Genomic DNA, 18,327 nt, shown 5'->3' with positions numbered 1-18,327 from the left:
TTCTCCAGACCATGTCTGCATGCAAAGTTATAGTGAGAATTTTCTAAACTGCTGCACTGAAGGAGAAATGACAGCCAAAGAGGACAGGGGGCATCCGGACTTGAACCAGAGACCTCTTGATCTGCAGTCAAATGCTCTACCACTGAGCTATACCCCCACAAGCTGTTTCACAGTAATGATACGATGAATCCTCATTCCACTTATCGAGCTTTGTATTCTGTCTGCTTTCATCCAAAGTGTGTGTTCGATATATTGGTGACGACCTTCAATTTATTCCCGTAGATGCACATTTTTCACAATGTCTCTTGACTTTACATTCGATACGCACTGGAAATATTCAGCAGATCAGGATGAAAGATCAAAAGGGAAACTGTGGAAGAATGGACGGCAGAAGAGATTCAGTAACAAATGGGATGATGGTGAAAAACAGAATAAGATATCAATGGAACAACTAAAGGGATAGAATGTGGAAATGTCATTCTGTTTGAACCAGGTCGTACTGCTCTGGGAATATTTTGCTTTTCTGTTTGTTCATGCAGATCACTGCTGCCGCACACTGAAAGATCTCAAATCCTTCCCCTTTGATAAAGAGAATACACACTTCGGTGAGCAAAGGAACACAATTCACACATGAAGAAACATATTCATTTCGTCCTGGAAAACGTTCAGAGGGAGTTCTGGATTTCTCTCGCCTAGATTTTTCCATTGGATTGTTATTGTCTGGATCCCCTTGGACGAGAGCCCGCAGCTATCAGTCCACGATGAAGTGTCATCATTCTATGTACATCAGTCCTCATCTACATTTGGAATCAGTTTTCACAAATAAACTAGGATATTAACAAAGCATAGTGGAGAAGAACTCGGGTTGAGCATTGGCACTGCCGGAGAAATTGAGTGCGAGAGTTCACCCAGGAAAACAGTGAAGTTTCAAAGTAATTGCGCCCGACGTGAACCCTGATATTGAAACACTCATGCTCTTCCCACTGAGATGGCCGAGCATTCAGCTTCTTATCACAGTATTATAACTGCTTGAAAGCAATGGGAGCGAAAGTTATTTTACGGAATCACATTTTCCGTTTTTAAGCTGGAACGCCTTCCGAGCATTATCACAGAATCATAGATTTTACAGTGCACACGTAGGCCCATCGAGTCTGCACCGCCTCACGGAAAGAGTACTTTATATAAGCCCACAGCTACTCCCATGCCAATAACCCCAGCTAACATTTTTGGACATTATCATGGAAACCCACGCAGACACAGGGAGAACGTGCATTGCAAACTCCACACGGACAGTGAACCAAGTCGGCAATCCAACCTGCCAAGCATCAGTCCGAACCAATGTACTACATTTCTGCCATTGTGATCCACTTTCCGCAGGATCTTTTCCTGGAGGAAAAATTTTCCCGCTTTGTGCAATCATTTCGAACTTACATTCGGTTACATATATTAATCAAATTGAATTGCAAACGTGACGGACAAGCAATTGGAAAGAAGTCGCTCGGTAACACAAGTTGCGTGGTGGTGTTGTCGGATTCCCAAAAGTGAGCTTTTCAATTAAATAATGGAACTCAACAGTGAAGACATTCATAAAGTTGCTGTGCCTTTTATTTGTGAGAACAGTAAGAGGTGTTCCAACAGCAGGTTAAAGTCCAACAGGTTTGTTTGGAATCTCCAGCTATCGGAGAGCAGCTCCTTCATCATTTTTTTGGTGATGCACTCGCTCGGGGATGGCGTGCATACTGCTCAAACGTATATCTCACGAATTGCATGGACCAATATTCACCAAACATTGGGTGGTATAAAAGGTGGACTTAATGGACCCGCTGAAAATTATGAATGTGCGATTTGGGACAGGTCAACAGATCAAATAGGAAGAAGCTGTTTTCACTGACGTAGTGCAGCAGCAGCAAATGGGGATTTAACACAAATAAAGAAAAACAGAATCGGCTTCACGTTCAAGCAGCCGATGACTTCTCATAGTGTTCTCCAGACCATGTCTGCATGCAAAGTTATAGTGAGAGTTTTCAAAACTGCTGCACTGAAGGAGAAATGACAGCCAAAGAGGACAGGGGGCATCTGGACTTGAACCAGAGACCTCTTGATCTGCAGTCAAATGCTCTACCACTGAGCTATACCCCCACAAGCTGTTTCAGAGCAATGATACGATGAATCCTCATTCCACTTATCGAGCTTTGTATTCTGTCTGCTTTCATCCAAAGTGTGTGTTCGATATATTGGTGACGACCTTCAATTTATTCCCGTAGATGCACATTTTTCACAATGTCTCTTGACTTTACATTCGATACGCACTGGAAATATTCAGCAGATCAGGATGAAAGATCAAAAGGGAAACTGTGGAAGAATGGACGGCAGAAGAGATTCAGTAACAAATGGGATGATGGTGAAAAACAGAATAAGATATCAATGGAACAACTAAAGGGATAGAATGTGGAAATGTCATTCTGTTTGAACCAGGTCGTACTGCTCTGGGAATATTTTGCTTTTCTGTTTGTTCATGCAGATCACTGCTGCCGCACACTGAAAGATCTCATATCCTTCCCCTTTGATAAAGAGAATACACACTTCGGTGAGCAAAGGAACACAATTCACACATGAAGAAACATATTCATTTCGTCCTGGAAAACGTTCAGAGGGAGTTCTGGATTTCTCTCGCCTAGATCTTTCCATTGGATTGTTATTGTCTGGATCCCCTTGGACGAGAGCCCGCAGCTATCTGTCCACGATGAAGTGTCATCATTCTATGTACATCAGTCCTCATCTACATTTGGAATCAGTTTTCACAAATAAACTAGGATATTAACAAAGCATAGTGGAGAAGAACTCGGGTTGAGCATTGGCACTGCCGGAGAAATTGAGTGCGAGAGTTCACCCAGGAAAACAGTGAAGTTTCAAAGTAATTGCGCCCGACCTGAACCCTGATATTGAAACACTCATGCTCTTCCGACTGAGATGGCCGAGCATTCAGCTTCTTATCACAGTATTATAACTGCTTGAAAGCAATGGGAGCGAAAGTTATTTTACGCAAACACATTTTCCGTTTCTAAGCTGGAACGCCTTCCGAGCATTATCACAGAATCATAGATTTTACAGTGCACACGTAGGCCCATCGAGTCTGCACCGCCTCACGGAAAGAGTACTTTATATAAGCCCACAGCTACTCCCATGCCAATAACCCCAGCTAACATTTTTGGACATTATCAAGGAAACCCACGCAGACACAGGGAGAACGTGCATTGCAAACTCCACACGGACAGTGAACCAAGTCGGCAATCCAACCTGCCAAGCATCAGTCCGAACCAATGTACTACATTTCTGCCATTGTGATCCACTATCCGCAGGATCTTTTCCTGGAGGAAAATTTTTCCCGCTTTGTGCAATCATTTCGAACTTACATTCGGTTACATATATTAATCAAATTGAATTGCAAACGTGACGGACAAGCAATTGGAAAGAAGTCGCTCGGTAACACAAGTTGCGTGGTGGTGTTGTCGGATTCCCAAAAGTGAGCTTTTCAATTAAATAATGGAACTCAACAGTGAAGACATTCATAAAGTTGCTGTGCCTTTTATTTGTGAGAACAGTAAGAGGTGTTCCAACAGCAGGTTAAAGTCCAACAGGTTTGTTTGGAATCTCCAGCTATCGGAGAGCAGCTCCTTCATCATTTTTTTGGTGATGCACTCGCTCGGGGATGGCGTGCATACTGCTCAAACGTATATCTCACGAATTGCATGGACCAATATTCACCAAACATTGGGTGGTATAAAAGGTGGACTTAATGGACCCGCTGAAAATTATGAATGTGCGATTTGGGACAGGTCAACAGATCAAATAGGAAGAAGCTGTTTTCACTGACGTAGTGCAGCAGCAGCAAATGGGGATTTAACACAAATAAAGAAAAACAGAATCGGCTTCACGTTCAAGCAGCCGATGACTTCTCATAGTGTTCTCCAGACCATGTCTGCATGCAAAGTTATAGTGAGAATTTTCTAAACTGCTGCACTGAAGGAGAAATGACAGCCAAAGAGGACAGGGGGCATCTGGACTTGAACCAGAGACCTCTTGATCTGCAGTCAAATGCTCTACCACTGAGCTATACCCCCACAAGCGGTTTCACAGTAATGATACGATGAATCCTCATTCCACTTATCGAGCTTTGTATTCTGTCTGCTTTCATCCAAAGTGTGTGTTCGATATATTGGTGACGACCTTCAATTTATTCCCGTAGATGCACATTTTTCACAATGTCTCTTGACTTTACATTCGATACGCACTGGAAATATTCAGCAGATCAGGATGAAAGATCAAAAGGGAAACTGTGGAAGAATGGACGGCAGAAGAGATTCAGTAACAAATGGGATGATGGTGAAAAACAGAATAAGATATCAATGGAACAACTAAAGGGATAGAATGTGGAAATGTCATTCTGTTTGAACCAGGTCGTACTGCTCTGGGAATATTTTGCTTTTCTGTTTGTTCATGCAGATCACTGCTGCCGCACACTGAAAGATCTCAAATCCTTCCCCTTTGATAAAGAGAATACACACTTCGGTGAGCAAAGGAACACAATTCACACATGAAGAAACATATTCATTTCGTCCTGGAAAACGTTCAGAGGGAGTTCTGGATTTCTCTCGCCTAGATTTTTCCATTGGATTGTTATTGTCTGGATCCCCTTGGACGAGAGCCCGCAGCTATCAGTCCACGCTGAAGTGTCATCATTCTATGTACATCAGTCCTCATCTACATTTGGAATCAGTTTTCACAAATAAACTAGGATATTAACAAAGCATAGTGGAGAAGAACTCGGGTTGAGCATTGGCACTGCCGGAGAAATTGAGTGCGAGAGTTCACCCAGGAAAACAGTGAAGTTTCAAAGTAATTGCGCCCGACGTGAACCCTGATATTGAAACACTCATGCTCTTCCCACTGAGATGGCCGAGCATTCAGCTTCTTATCACAGTATTATAACTGCTTGAAAGCAATGGGAGCGAAAGTTATTTTACGGAATCACATTTTCCGTTTTTAAGCTGGAACGCCTTCCGAGCATTATCACAGAATCATAGATTTTACAGTGCACACGTAGGCCCATCGAGTCTGCACCGCCTCACGGAAAGAGTACTTTATATAAGCCCACAGCTACTCCCATGCCAATAACCCCAGCTAACATTTTTGGACATTATCATGGAAACCCACGCAGACACAGGGAGAACGTGCATTGCAAACTCCACACGGACAGTGAACCAAGTCGGCAATCCAACCTGCCAAGCATCAGTCCGAACCAATGTACTACATTTCTGCCATTGTGATCCACTTTCCGCAGGATCTTTTCCTGGAGGAAAAATTTTCCCGCTTTGTGCAATCATTTCGAACTTACATTCGGTTACATATATTAATCAAATTGAATTGCAAACGTGACGGACAAGCAATTGGAAAGAAGTCGCTCGGTAACACAAGTTGCGTGGTGGTGTTGTCGGATTCCCAAAAGTGAGCTTTTCAATTAAATAATGGAACTCAACAGTGAAGACATTCATAAAGTTGCTGTGCCTTTTATTTGTGAGAACAGTAAGAGGTGTTCCAACAGCAGGTTAAAGTCCAACAGGTTTGTTTGGAATCTCCAGCTATCGGAGAGCAGCTCCTTCATCATTTTTTTGGTGATGCACTCGCTCGGGGATGGCGTGCATACTGCTCAAACGTATATCTCACGAATTGCATGGACCAATATTCACCAAACATTGGGTGGTATAAAAGGTGGACTTAATGGACCCGCTGAAAATTATGAATGTGCGATTTGGGACAGGTCAACAGATCAAATAGGAAGAAGCTGTTTTCACTGACGTAGTGCAGCAGCAGCAAATGGGGATTTAACACAAATAAAGAAAAACAGAATCGGCTTCACGTTCAAGCAGCCGATGACTTCTCATAGTGTTCTCCAGACCATGTCTGCATGCAAAGTTATAGTGAGAGTTTTCAAAACTGCTGCACTGAAGGAGAAATGACAGCCAAAGAGGACAGGGGGCATCTGGACTTGAACCAGAGACCACTTGATCTGCAGTCAAATGCTCTACCACTGAGCTATACCCCCACAAGCTGTTTCAGAGCAATGATACGATGAATCCTCATTCCACTTATCGAGCTTTGTATTCTGTCTGCTTTCATCCAAAGTGTGTGTTCGATATATTGGTGACGACCTTCAATTTATTCCCGTAGATGCACATTTTTCACAATGTCTCTTGACTTTACATTCGATACGCACTGGAAATATTCAGCAGATCAGGATGAAAGATCAAAAGGGAAACTGTGGAAGAATGGACGGCAGAAGAGATTCAGTAACAAATGGGATGATGGTGAAAAACAGAATAAGATATCAATGGAACAACTAAAGGGATAGAATGTGGAAATGTCATTCTGTTTGAACCAGGTCGTACTGCTCTGGGAATATTTTGCTTTTCTGTTTGTTCATGCAGATCACTGCTGCCGCACACTGAAAGATCTCATATCCTTCCCCTTTGATAAAGAGAATACACACTTCGGTGAGCAAAGGAACACAATTCACACATGAAGAAACATATTCATTTCGTCCTGGAAAACGTTCAGAGGGAGTTCTGGATTTCTCTCGCCTAGATCTTTCCATTGGATTGTTATTGTCTGGATCCCCTTGGACGAGAGCCCGCAGCTATCAGTCCACGATGAAGTGTCATCATTCTATGTACATCAGTCCTCATCTACATTTGGAATCAGTTTTCACAAATAAACTAGGATATTAACAAAGCATAGTGGAGAAGAACTCGGGTTGAGCATTGGCACTGCCGGAGAAATTGAGTGCGAGAGTTCACCCAGGAAAACAGTGAAGTTTCAAAGTAATTGCGCCCGACCTGAACCCTGATATTGAAACACTCATGCTCTTCCGACTGAGATGGCCGAGCATTCAGCTTCTTATCACAGTATTATAACTGCTTGAAAGCAATGGGAGCGAAAGTTATTTTACGCAAACACATTTTCCGTTTCTAAGCTGGAACGCCTTCCGAGCATTATCACAGAATCATAGATTTTACAGTGCACACGTAGGCCCATCGAGTCTGCACCGCCTCACGGAAAGAGTACTTTATATAAGCCCACAGCTACTCCCATGCCAATAACCCCAGCTAACATTTTTGGACATTATCAAGGAAACCCACGCAGACACAGGGAGAACGTGCATTGCAAACTCCACACGGACAGTGAACCAAGTCGGCAATCCAACCTGCCAAGCATCAGTCCGAACCAATGTACTACATTTCTGCCATTGTGATCCACTATCCGCAGGATCTTTTCCTGGAGGAAAATTTTTCCCGCTTTGTGCAATCATTTCGAACTTACATTCGGTTACATATATTAATCAAATTGAATTGCAAACGTGACGGACAAGCAATTGGAAAGAAGTCGCTCGGTAACACAAGTTGCGTGGTGGTGTTGTCGGATTCCCAAAAGTGAGCTTTTCAATTAAATAATGGAACTCAACAGTGAAGACATTCATAAAGTTGCTGTGCCTTTTATTTGTGAGAACAGTAAGAGGTGTTCCAACAGCAGGTTAAAGTCCAACAGGTTTGTTTGGAATCTCCAGCTATCGGAGAGCAGCTCCTTCATCATTTTTTGGTGATGCACTCGCTCGGGGATGGCGTGCATACTGCTCAAACGTATATCTCACGAATTGCATGGACCAATATTCACCAAACATTGGGTGGTATAAAAGGTGGACTTAATGGACCCGCTGAAAATTATGAATGTGCGATTTGGGACAGGTCAACAGATCAAATAGGAAGAAGCTGTTTTCACTGACGTAGTGCAGCAGCAGCAAATGGGGATTTAACACAAATAAAGAAAAACAGAATCGGCTTCACGTTCAAGCAGCCGATGACTTCTCATAGTGTTCTCCAGACCATGTCTGCATGCAAAGTTATAGTGAGAATTTTCTAAACTGCTGCACTGAAGGAGAAATGACAGCCAAAGAGGACAGGGGGCATCCGGACTTGAACCAGAGACCTCTTGATCTGCAGTCAAATGCTCTACCACTGAGCTATACCCCCACAAGCTGTTTCACAGTAATGATACGATGAATCCTCATTCCACTTATCGAGCTTTGTATTCTGTCTGCTTTCATCCAAAGTGTGTGTTCGATATATTGGTGACGACCTTCAATTTATTCCCGTAGATGCACATTTTTCACAATGTCTCTTGACTTTACATTCGATACGCACTGGAAATATTCAGCAGATCAGGATGAAAGATCAAAAGGGAAACTGTGGAAGAATGGACGGCAGAAGAGATTCAGTAACAAATGGGATGATGGTGAAAAACAGAATAAGATATCAATGGAACAACTAAAGGGATAGAATGTGGAAATGTCATTCTGTTTGAACCAGGTCGTACTGCTCTGGGAATATTTTGCTTTTCTGTTTGTTCATGCAGATCACTGCTGCCGCACACTGAAAGATCTCAAATCCTTCCCCTTTGATAAAGAGAATACACACTTCGGTGAGCAAAGGAACACAATTCACACATGAAGAAACATATTCATTTCGTCCTGGAAAACGTTCAGAGGGAGTTCTGGATTTCTCTCGCCTAGATTTTTCCATTGGATTGTTATTGTCTGGATCCCCTTGGACGAGAGCCCGCAGCTATCAGTCCACGATGAAGTGTCATCATTCTATGTACATCAGTCCTCATCTACATTTGGAATCAGTTTTCACAAATAAACTAGGATATTAACAAAGCATAGTGGAGAAGAACTCGGGTTGAGCATTGGCACTGCCGGAGAAATTGAGTGCGAGAGTTCACCCAGGAAAACAGTGAAGTTTCAAAGTAATTGCGCCCGACGTGAACCCTGATATTGAAACACTCATGCTCTTCCCACTGAGATGGCCGAGCATTCAGCTTCTTATCACAGTATTATAACTGCTTGAAAGCAATGGGAGCGAAAGTTATTTTACGGAATCACATTTTCCGTTTTTAAGCTGGAACGCCTTCCGAGCATTATCACAGAATCATAGATTTTACAGTGCACACGTAGGCCCATCGAGTCTGCACCGCCTCACGGAAAGAGTACTTTATATAAGCCCACAGCTACTCCCATGCCAATAACCCCAGCTAACATTTTTGGACATTATCATGGAAACCCACGCAGACACAGGGAGAACGTGCATTGCAAACTCCACACGGACAGTGAACCAAGTCGGCAATCCAACCTGCCAAGCATCAGTCCGAACCAATGTACTACATTTCTGCCATTGTGATCCACTTTCCGCAGGATCTTTTCCTGGAGGAAAAATTTTCCCGCTTTGTGCAATCATTTCGAACTTACATTCGGTTACATATATTAATCAAATTGAATTGCAAACGTGACGGACAAGCAATTGGAAAGAAGTCGCTCGGTAACACAAGTTGCGTGGTGGTGTTGTCGGATTCCCAAAAGTGAGCTTTTCAATTAAATAATGGAACTCAACAGTGAAGACATTCATAAAGTTGCTGTGCCTTTTATTTGTGAGAACAGTAAGAGGTGTTCCAACAGCAGGTTAAAGTCCAACAGGTTTGTTTGGAATCTCCAGCTATCGGAGAGCAGCTCCTTCATCATTTTTTTGGTGATGCACTCGCTCGGGGATGGCGTGCATACTGCTCAAACGTATATCTCACGAATTGCATGGACCAATATTCACCAAACATTGGGTGGTATAAAAGGTGGACTTAATGGACCCGCTGAAAATTATGAATGTGCGATTTGGGACAGGTCAACAGATCAAATAGGAAGAAGCTGTTTTCACTGACGTAGTGCAGCAGCAGCAAATGGGGATTTAACACAAATAAAGAAAAACAGAATCGGCTTCACGTTCAAGCAGCCGATGACTTCTCATAGTGTTCTCCAGACCATGTCTGCATGCAAAGTTATAGTGAGAGTTTTCTAAACTGCTGCACTGAAGGAGAAATGACAGCCAAAGAGGACAGGGGGCATCTGGACTCGAACCAGAGACCTCTTGATCTGCAGTCAAATGCTCTACCACTGAGCTATACCCCCACAAGCTGTTTCACAGCAATGATACGATGAATCCTCATTCCACTTATCGAGCTTTGTATTCTGTCTGCTTTCATCCAAAGTGTGTGTTCGATATATTGGTGACGACCTTCAATTTATTCCCGTAGATGCACATTTTTCACAATGTCTCTTGACTTTACATTCGATACGCACTGGAAATATTCAGCAGATCAGGATGAAAGATCAAAAGGGAAACTGTGGAAGAATGGACGGCAGAAGAGATTCAGTAACAAATGGGATGATGGTGAAAAACAGAATAAGATATCAATGGAACAACTAAAGGGATAGAATGTGGAAATGTCATTCTGTTTGAACCAGGTCGTACTGCTCTGGGAATATTTTGCTTTTCTGTTTGTTCATGCAGATCACTGCTGCCGCACACTGAAAGATCTCATATCCTTCCCCTTTGATAAAGAGAATACACACTTCGGTGAGCAAAGGAACACAATTCACACATGAAGAAACATATTCATTTCGTCCTGGAAAACGTTCAGAGGGAGTTCTGGATTTCTCTCGCCTAGATTTTTCCATTGGATTGTTATTGTCTGGATCCCCTTGGACGAGAGCCCGCAGCTATCAGTCCACGATGAAGTGTCATCATTCTATGTACATCAGTCCTCATCTACATTTGGAATCAGTTTTCACAAATAAACTAGGATATTAACAAAGCATAGTGGAGAAGAACTTGGGTTGAGCATTGGCACTGCCGGAGAAATTGAGTGCGAGAGTTCACCCAGGAAAACAGTGAAGTTTCAAAGTAATTGCGCCCGACCTGAACCCTGATATTGAAACACTCATGCTCTTCCCACTGAGATGGCCGAGCATTCAGCTTCTTATCACAGTATTATAACTGCTTGAAAGCAATGGGAGCGAAAGTTATTTTACGCAATCACATTTTCCGTTTCTAAGCTGGAACGCCTTCCGAGCATTATCACAGAATCATAGATTTTACAGTGCACACGTAGGCCCATCGAGTCTGCACCGCCTCACGGAAAGAGTACTTTATATAAGCCCACAGCTACTCCCATGCCAATAACCCCAGCTAACATTTTTGGACATTATCATGGAAACCCACGCAGACACAGGGAGAACGTGCATTGCAAACTCCACACGGACAGTGAACCAAGTCGGCAATCCAACCTGCCAAGCATCAGTCCTAACCAATGTACTACATTTCTGCCATTGTGATCCACTTTCCGCAGGATCTTTTCCTGGAGGAAAAATTTTCCCGCTTTGTGCAATCATTTCGAACTTACATTCGGTTACATATATTAATCAAATTGAATTGCAAACGTGACGGACAAGCAATTGGAAAGAAGTCGCTCGGTAACACAAGTTGCGTGGTGGTGTTGTCGGATTCCCAAAAGTGAGCTTTTCAATTAAATAATGGAACTCAACAGTGAAGACATTCATAAAGTTCCTGTGCCTTTTATTTGTGAGAACAGTAAGAGGTGTTCCAACAGCAGGTTAAAGTCCAACAGGTTTGTTTGGAATCTCCAGCTATCGGAGAGCAGCTCCTTCATCATCATTTTGGTGATGCACTCGCTCAGGGATGGCGTGCATACTGCTCAAACGTATATCTCACGAATTGCATGGACCAATATTCACCAAAAATTGGGTGGTATAAAAGGTGGACTTAATGGACCTGCTGAAAATTATGAATGTGCGGTTTGGGACAGGTCAACAGATCAAATAGGAAGAAGCTGTTTTCACTGACGTCGTGCAGCAGCAGCAAATGGGGATTTAACACAAATAAAGAAAAACAGAATCGGCTTCACGTTCAAGCAGCCGATGACTTCTCATCGTGTTCTCCAGACCATGTCTGCATGCAAAGTTATGGTGAATATTTTCTAAACTGCTGCACTGAAGGAGAAATGACAGCCAAAGAGGACAGGGGGCATCTGGACTTGAACCAGAGACCTCTTGATCTGCAGTCAAATGCTCTACCACTGAGCTATACCCCCACAAGCTGTTTCAGAGCAATGACATGATGAATCCTCATTCCACTTATCGAGCTTTGTATTCTGTCTGCTTTCGTCCAAAGTGTGTGTTCGATATATTGGTGACGACCTTCAATTTATTCCCGTAGATGCGCATTTTTCACAATGTCTCTTGACTTTACATTCGATACGCACTGGAAATATTCAGCAGATCAGGATGAAAGATCAAAAGGGAAACTGTGGAAGAATGGACGGCAGAAGAGATTAAGTAACAAATGGGATGATGGTGAAAAACAGAATAAGATATCAATGGAACAACTAAAGGGATAGAATGTGGAAATGTCATTCTGTTTGAACCAGGTCGTACTGCTCTGGGAATATTTTGCTTTTCTGTTTGTTCATGCAGATCACTGCTGCCGCACACTGAAAGATCTCAAATCCTTGCCCTTTGATCAAGAGAATACACACTTCGGTGAGCAAAGGAACACAATTCACACATGAAGAAACATATTCATTTTGTCCTGGAAAACATTGAGAGGGAGTTCTGGATTTCTCTCGCCTAGATTTTTCCATTGGATTGTTATTGTCTGGATCCCCTTGGACGAGAGCCCGCAGCTATCAGTCCACGATGAAGTGTCATCATTCTATGTACATCAGTCCTCATCTACATTTGGAATCAGTTTTCACAAATAAACTAGGATATTAACAAAGCATAGTGGAGAAGAACTCGGGTTGAGCATTGGCACTGCCGGAGAAATTGAGTGCGAGAGTTCACCCAGGAAAACAGTGAAGTTTCAAAGTAATTGCGCCCGACGTGAACCCTGATATTGAAACACTCATGCTCTTCCCACTGAGATGGCCGAGCATTCAGCTTCTTATCACAGTATTATAACTGCTTGAAAGCAATGGGAGCGAAAGTTATTTTACGCAATCACATTTTCCGTTTCTAAGCTGGAACGCCTTCCGAGCATTATCACAGAATCATAGATTTTACAGTGCACATGTAGGCCCATCGAGTCTGCACCGCCTCACGGAAAGAGTACTTTATATAAGCCCACAGCTACTCCCATGCTAATAACCCCAGCTAACATTTTTGGACATTATCATGGAAACCCACGCAGACACAGGGAGAATGTGCATTGCAAACTCCACACGGACAGTGAACCAAGTCGGCAATCCAACCTGCCAAGCATCAGTCCTAACCAATGTACTACATTTCTGCCATTGTGATCCACTTTCCGCAGGATCTTTTCCTGGAGGAAAAATTTTCCCGCTTTGTGCAATCATTTCGAACTTACATTCGGTTACATATATTAATCAAATTGAATTGCAAACGTGACGGACAAGCAATTGGAAAGAAGTCGCTCGGTAACACAAGTTGCGTGGTGGTGTTGTCGGATTCCCAAAAGTGAGCTTTTCAATTAAATAATGGAACTCAACAGTGAAGACATTCATAAAGTTGCTGTGCCTTTTATTTGTGAGAACAGTAAGAGGTGTTCCAACAGCAGGTTAAAGTCCAACAGGTTTGTTTGGAATCTCCAGCTATCGGAGAGCAGCTCCTTCATCATCATTTTGGTGATGCACTCGCTCAGGGATGGCGTGCATACTGCTCAAACGTATATTTCACGAATTGCATGGACTAATATTCACCAAAAATTGGGTGGTATAAAAGGTGGACTTTATGGACCTGCTGAAAATTATGAATGTGCGGTTTGGGACAGGTCAACAGATCAAATAGGAAGAAGCTGTTTTCACTGACGTAGTGCAGCAGCAGCAAATGGGGATTTAACACAAATAAAGAAAAACAGAATCGGCTTCACGTTCAAGCAGCCGATGACTTCTCATCGTGTTCTCGAGACCATGTCTGCATGCAAAGTTGCGGTGAGAATTTTCTAAACTGCTGCACTGAAGGAGAAATGACAGCCAAAGAGGACAGGGGGCATCTGGACTTGAACCAGAGACCTCTTAATCTGCAGTCAAAGGCTCTACCACTGAGCTATACCCCCACAAGCTGTTTCACAGCAATGATACGATGAATCCTCATTCCACTTATCGAGCTTTGTATTCTGTCTGCTTTCGTCCAAAGTGTGTGTTCGATATATTGGTGACGACCTTCAATTTATTCCCGTAGATGCGCATTTTTCACAATGTCTCTTGACTTTACATTCGATACGCACTGGAAATATTCAGCACATCAGGATGAAAGATCAAAAGGGAAACTGTGGAAGAATGGACGGCAGAAGAGATTAAGTAACAAATGGGATGATGGTGAAAAACAGAATAAGATATCAATGGAACAACTAAAGGGATAGAATGTGGAAATGTCATTCTGTTTGAACCAGGTCGTACTGCTCTGGGAATATTTTGCTTTTCTGTTTGTTCATGCAGATCACTGCTGCCGCACACTGAAAGATCTCAAACCCTTCCCCTTTGATAAAGAGAATACACACTTCGGTGAGCAAAGGAACACAATTCACACATGAAGAAACATATTCATTTCGTCCTGGAAAACGTTCAGAGGGCGTTCTGGATTTCTCTCGCCTAGATTTTTCCATTGGATTGTTATTGTCTGGATCCCCTTGGACGAGAGCCCGCAGCTATCAGTCCACGATGAAGTGTCATCATTCTATGTACATCAGTCCTCATCTACATTTGGAATCAGTTTTCACAAATAAACTAGGATATTAACAAAGCATAGTGGAGAAGAACTCGGGTTGAGCATTGGCACTGCCGGAGAAATTGAGTGCGAGAGTTCACCCAGGAAAACAGTGAAGTTTCAAAGTAATTGCGCCCGACCTGAACCCTGATATTGAAACACTCATGCTCTTCCCACTGAGATGGCCGAGCATTCAGCTTCTTATCACAGTATTATAACTGCTTGAAAGCAATGGGAGCGAAAGTTATTTTACGCAATCACATTTTCCGTTTCTAAGCTGGAACGCCTTCCGAGCATTATCACAGAATCATAGATTTTACAGTGCACACGTAGGCCCATCGAGTCTGCACCGCCTCACGGAAAGAGTACTTTATATAAGCCCACAGCTACTCCCATGCCAATAACCCCAGCTAACATTTTTGGACATTATCAAGGAAACCCACGCAGACACAGGGAGAACGTGCATTGCAAACTCCACACGGACAGTGAACCAAGTCGGCAATCCAACCTGCCAAGCATCAGTCCGAACCAATGTACTACATTTCTGCCATTGTGATCCACTATCCGCAGGATCTTTTCCTGGAGGAAAATTTTTCCCGCTTTGTGCAATCATTTCGAACTTACATTCGGTTACATATATTAATCAAATTGAATTGCAAACGTGACGGACAAGCAATTGGAAAGAAGTCGCTCGGTAACACAAGTTGCGTGGTGGTGTTGTCGGATTCCCAAAAGTGAGCTTTTCAATTAAATAATGGAACTCAACAGTGAAGACATTCATAAAGTTGCTGTGCCTTTTATTTGTGAGAACAGTAAGAGGTGTTCCAACAGCAGGTTAAAGTCCAACAGGTTTGTTTGGAATCTCCAGCTATCGGAGAGCAGCTCCTTCATCATTTTTTTGGTGATGCACTCGCTCGGGGATGGCGTGCATACTGCTCAAACGTATATCTCACGAATTGCATGGACCAATATTCACCAAACATTGGGTGGTATAAAAGGTGGACTTAATGGACCCGCTGAAAATTATGAATGTGCGATTTGGGACAGGTCAACAGATCAAATAGGAAGAAGCTGTTTTCACTGACGTAGTGCAGCAGCAGCAAATGGGGATTTAACACAAATAAAGAAAAACAGAATTGGCTTCACGTTCAAGCAGCCGATGACTTCTCATAGTGTTCTCCAGACCATGTCTGCATGCAAAGTTATAGTGAGAATTTTCTAAACTGCTGCACTGAAGGAGAAATGACAGCCAAAGAGGACAGGGGGCATCTGGACTTGAACCAGAGACCTCTTGATCTGCAGTCAAATGCTCTACCACTGAGCTATACCCCCACAAGCTGTTTCACAGTAATGATACGATGAATCCTCATTCCACTTATCGAGCTTTGTATTCTGTCTGCTTTCATCCAAAGTGTGTGTTCGATATATTGGTGACGACCTTCAATTTATTCCCGTAGATGCACATTTTTCACAATGTCTCTTGACTTTACATTCGATACGCACTGGAAATATTCAGCAGATCAGGATGAAAGATCAAAAGGGAAACTGTGGAAGAATGGACGGCAGAAGAGATTCAGTAACAAATGGGATGATGGTGAAAAACAGAATAAGATATCAATGGAACAACTAAAGGGATAGAATGTGGAAATGTCATTCTGTTTGAACCAGGTCGTACTGCTCTGGGAATATTTTGCTTTTCTGTTTGTTCATGCAGATCACTGCTGCCGCACACTGAAAGATCTCAAATCCTTCCCCTTTGATAAAGAGAATACACACTTCGGTGAGCAAAGGAACACAATTCACACATGAAGAAACATATTCATTTCGTCCTGGAAAACGTTCAGAGGGAGTTCTGGATTTCTCTCGCCTAGATTTTTCCATTGGATTGTTATTGTCTGGATCCCCTTGGACGAGAGCCCGCAGCTATCAGTCCACGATAAAGTGTCATCATTCTATGTACATCAGTCCTCATCTACATTTGGAATCAGTTTTCACAAATAAACTAGGATATTAACAAAGCATAGTGGAGAAGAACTCGGGTTGAGCATTGGCACTGCCGGAGAAATTGAGTGCGAGAGTTCACCCAGGAAAACAGTGAAGTTTCAAAGTAATTGCGCCCGACGTGAACCCTGATATTGAAACACTCATGCTCTTCCCACTGAGATGGCCGAGCATTCAGCTTCTTATCACAGTATTATAACTGCTTGAAAGCAATGGGAGCGAAAGTTATTTTACGGAATCACATTTTCCGTTTTTAAGCTGGAACGCCTTCCGAGCATTATCACAGAATCATAGATTTTACAGTGCACACGTAGGCCCATCGAGTCTGCACCGCCTCACGGAAAGAGTACTTTATATAAGCCCACAGCTACTCCCATGCCAATAACCCCAGCTAACATTTTTGGACATTATCATGGAAACCCACGCAGACACAGGGAGAACGCGCATTGCAAACTCCACACGGACAGTGAACCAAGTCGGCAATCCAACCTGCCAAGCATCAGTCCGAACCAATGTACTACATTTCTGCCATTGTGATCCACTTTCCGCAGGATCTTTTCCTGGAGGAAAAATTTTCCCGCTTTGTGCAATCATTTCGAACTTACATTCGGTTACATATATTAATCAAATTGAATTGCAAACGTGACGGACAAGCAATTGGAAAGAAGTCGCTCGGTAACACAAGTTGCGTGGTGGTGTTGTCGGATTCCCAAAAGTGAGCTTTTCAATTAAATAATGGAACTCAACAGTGAAGACATTCATAAAGTTGCTGTGCCTTTTATTTGTGAGAACAGTAAGAGGTGTTCCAACAGCAGGTTAAAGTCCAACAGGTTTGTTTGGAATCTCCAGCTATCGGAGAGCAGCTCCTTCATCATTTTTTTGGTGATGCACTCGCTCGGGGATGGCGTGCATACTGCTCAAACGTATATCTCACGAATTGCATGGACCAATATTCACCAAACATTGGGTGGTATAAAAGGTGGACTTAATGGACCCGCTGAAAATTATGAATGTGCGATTTGGGACAGGTCAACAGATCAAATAGGAAGAAGCTGTTTTCACTGACGTAGTGCAGCAGCAGCAAATGGGGATTTAACACAAATAAAGAAAAACAGAATCGGCTTCACGTTCAAGCAGCCGATGACTTCTCATAGTGTTCTCCAGACCATGTCTGCATGCAAAGTTATAGTGAGAGTTTTCTAAACTGCTGCACTGAAGGAGAAATGACAGCCAAAGAGGACAGGGGGCATCTGGACTCGAACCAGAGACCTCTTGATCTGCAGTCAAATGCTCTACCACTGAGCTATACCCCCACAAGCTTTTTCACAGCAATGATACGATGAATCCTCATTCCACTTATCGAGCTTTGTATTCTGTCTGCTTTCATCCAAAGTGTGTGTTCGATATATTGGTGACGACCTTCAATTTATTCCCGTAGATGCACATTTTTCACAATGTCTCTTGACTTTACATTCGATACGCACTGGAAATATTCAGCAGATCAGGATGAAAGATCAAAAGGGAAACTGTGGAAGAATGGACGGCAGAAGAGATTCAGTAACAAATGGGATGATGGTGAAAAACAGAATAAGATATCAATGGAACAACTAAAGGGATAGAATGTGGAAATGTCATTCTGTTTGAAC

At 42.8% G+C, this 18,327-nt stretch overlaps 10 non-coding genes across 10 annotated transcripts; all 10 read right to left on the bottom strand.

The window, feature by feature from the left end:
• Positions 1–85: 85 nt before the first annotated feature.
• Positions 86–157, bottom strand: trnac-gca (transfer RNA cysteine (anticodon GCA)). The gene has a single exon. It is a non-coding gene; the product is annotated as a tRNA-Cys (tRNA).
• A 1,910-nt stretch (positions 158–2,067) lies between these two features.
• trnac-gca (transfer RNA cysteine (anticodon GCA)) lies at positions 2,068–2,139 on the bottom strand. Its single transcript has one exon. It is a non-coding gene; the product is annotated as a tRNA-Cys (tRNA).
• A 1,910-nt stretch (positions 2,140–4,049) lies between these two features.
• trnac-gca (transfer RNA cysteine (anticodon GCA)) lies at positions 4,050–4,121 on the bottom strand. The gene has a single exon. It is a non-coding gene; the product is annotated as a tRNA-Cys (tRNA).
• A 1,910-nt stretch (positions 4,122–6,031) lies between these two features.
• On the bottom strand, positions 6,032–6,103 carry trnac-gca (transfer RNA cysteine (anticodon GCA)). Its single transcript has one exon. It is a non-coding gene; the product is annotated as a tRNA-Cys (tRNA).
• A 1,909-nt stretch (positions 6,104–8,012) lies between these two features.
• On the bottom strand, positions 8,013–8,084 carry trnac-gca (transfer RNA cysteine (anticodon GCA)). The gene has a single exon. It is a non-coding gene; the product is annotated as a tRNA-Cys (tRNA).
• Positions 8,085–9,994: 1,910 nt separating this feature from the next.
• Positions 9,995–10,066, bottom strand: trnac-gca (transfer RNA cysteine (anticodon GCA)). Its single transcript has one exon. It is a non-coding gene; the product is annotated as a tRNA-Cys (tRNA).
• A 1,910-nt stretch (positions 10,067–11,976) lies between these two features.
• Positions 11,977–12,048, bottom strand: trnac-gca (transfer RNA cysteine (anticodon GCA)). Its single transcript has one exon. It is a non-coding gene; the product is annotated as a tRNA-Cys (tRNA).
• A 1,910-nt stretch (positions 12,049–13,958) lies between these two features.
• On the bottom strand, positions 13,959–14,030 carry trnac-gca (transfer RNA cysteine (anticodon GCA)). Its single transcript has one exon. It is a non-coding gene; the product is annotated as a tRNA-Cys (tRNA).
• A 1,910-nt stretch (positions 14,031–15,940) lies between these two features.
• Positions 15,941–16,012, bottom strand: trnac-gca (transfer RNA cysteine (anticodon GCA)). Its single transcript has one exon. It is a non-coding gene; the product is annotated as a tRNA-Cys (tRNA).
• Positions 16,013–17,922: 1,910 nt separating this feature from the next.
• trnac-gca (transfer RNA cysteine (anticodon GCA)) lies at positions 17,923–17,994 on the bottom strand. Its single transcript has one exon. It is a non-coding gene; the product is annotated as a tRNA-Cys (tRNA).
• Positions 17,995–18,327: the final 333 nt, after the last annotated feature.

The sequence above is a fragment of the Scyliorhinus torazame genome, chromosome 5 (assembly GCF_047496885.1).
Source record: "Scyliorhinus torazame isolate Kashiwa2021f chromosome 5, sScyTor2.1, whole genome shotgun sequence".
Taxonomy (NCBI): Eukaryota; Metazoa; Chordata; class Chondrichthyes; order Carcharhiniformes; family Scyliorhinidae; genus Scyliorhinus; species Scyliorhinus torazame.
This window is presented reverse-complemented; position numbering and strand designations above follow the sequence as displayed.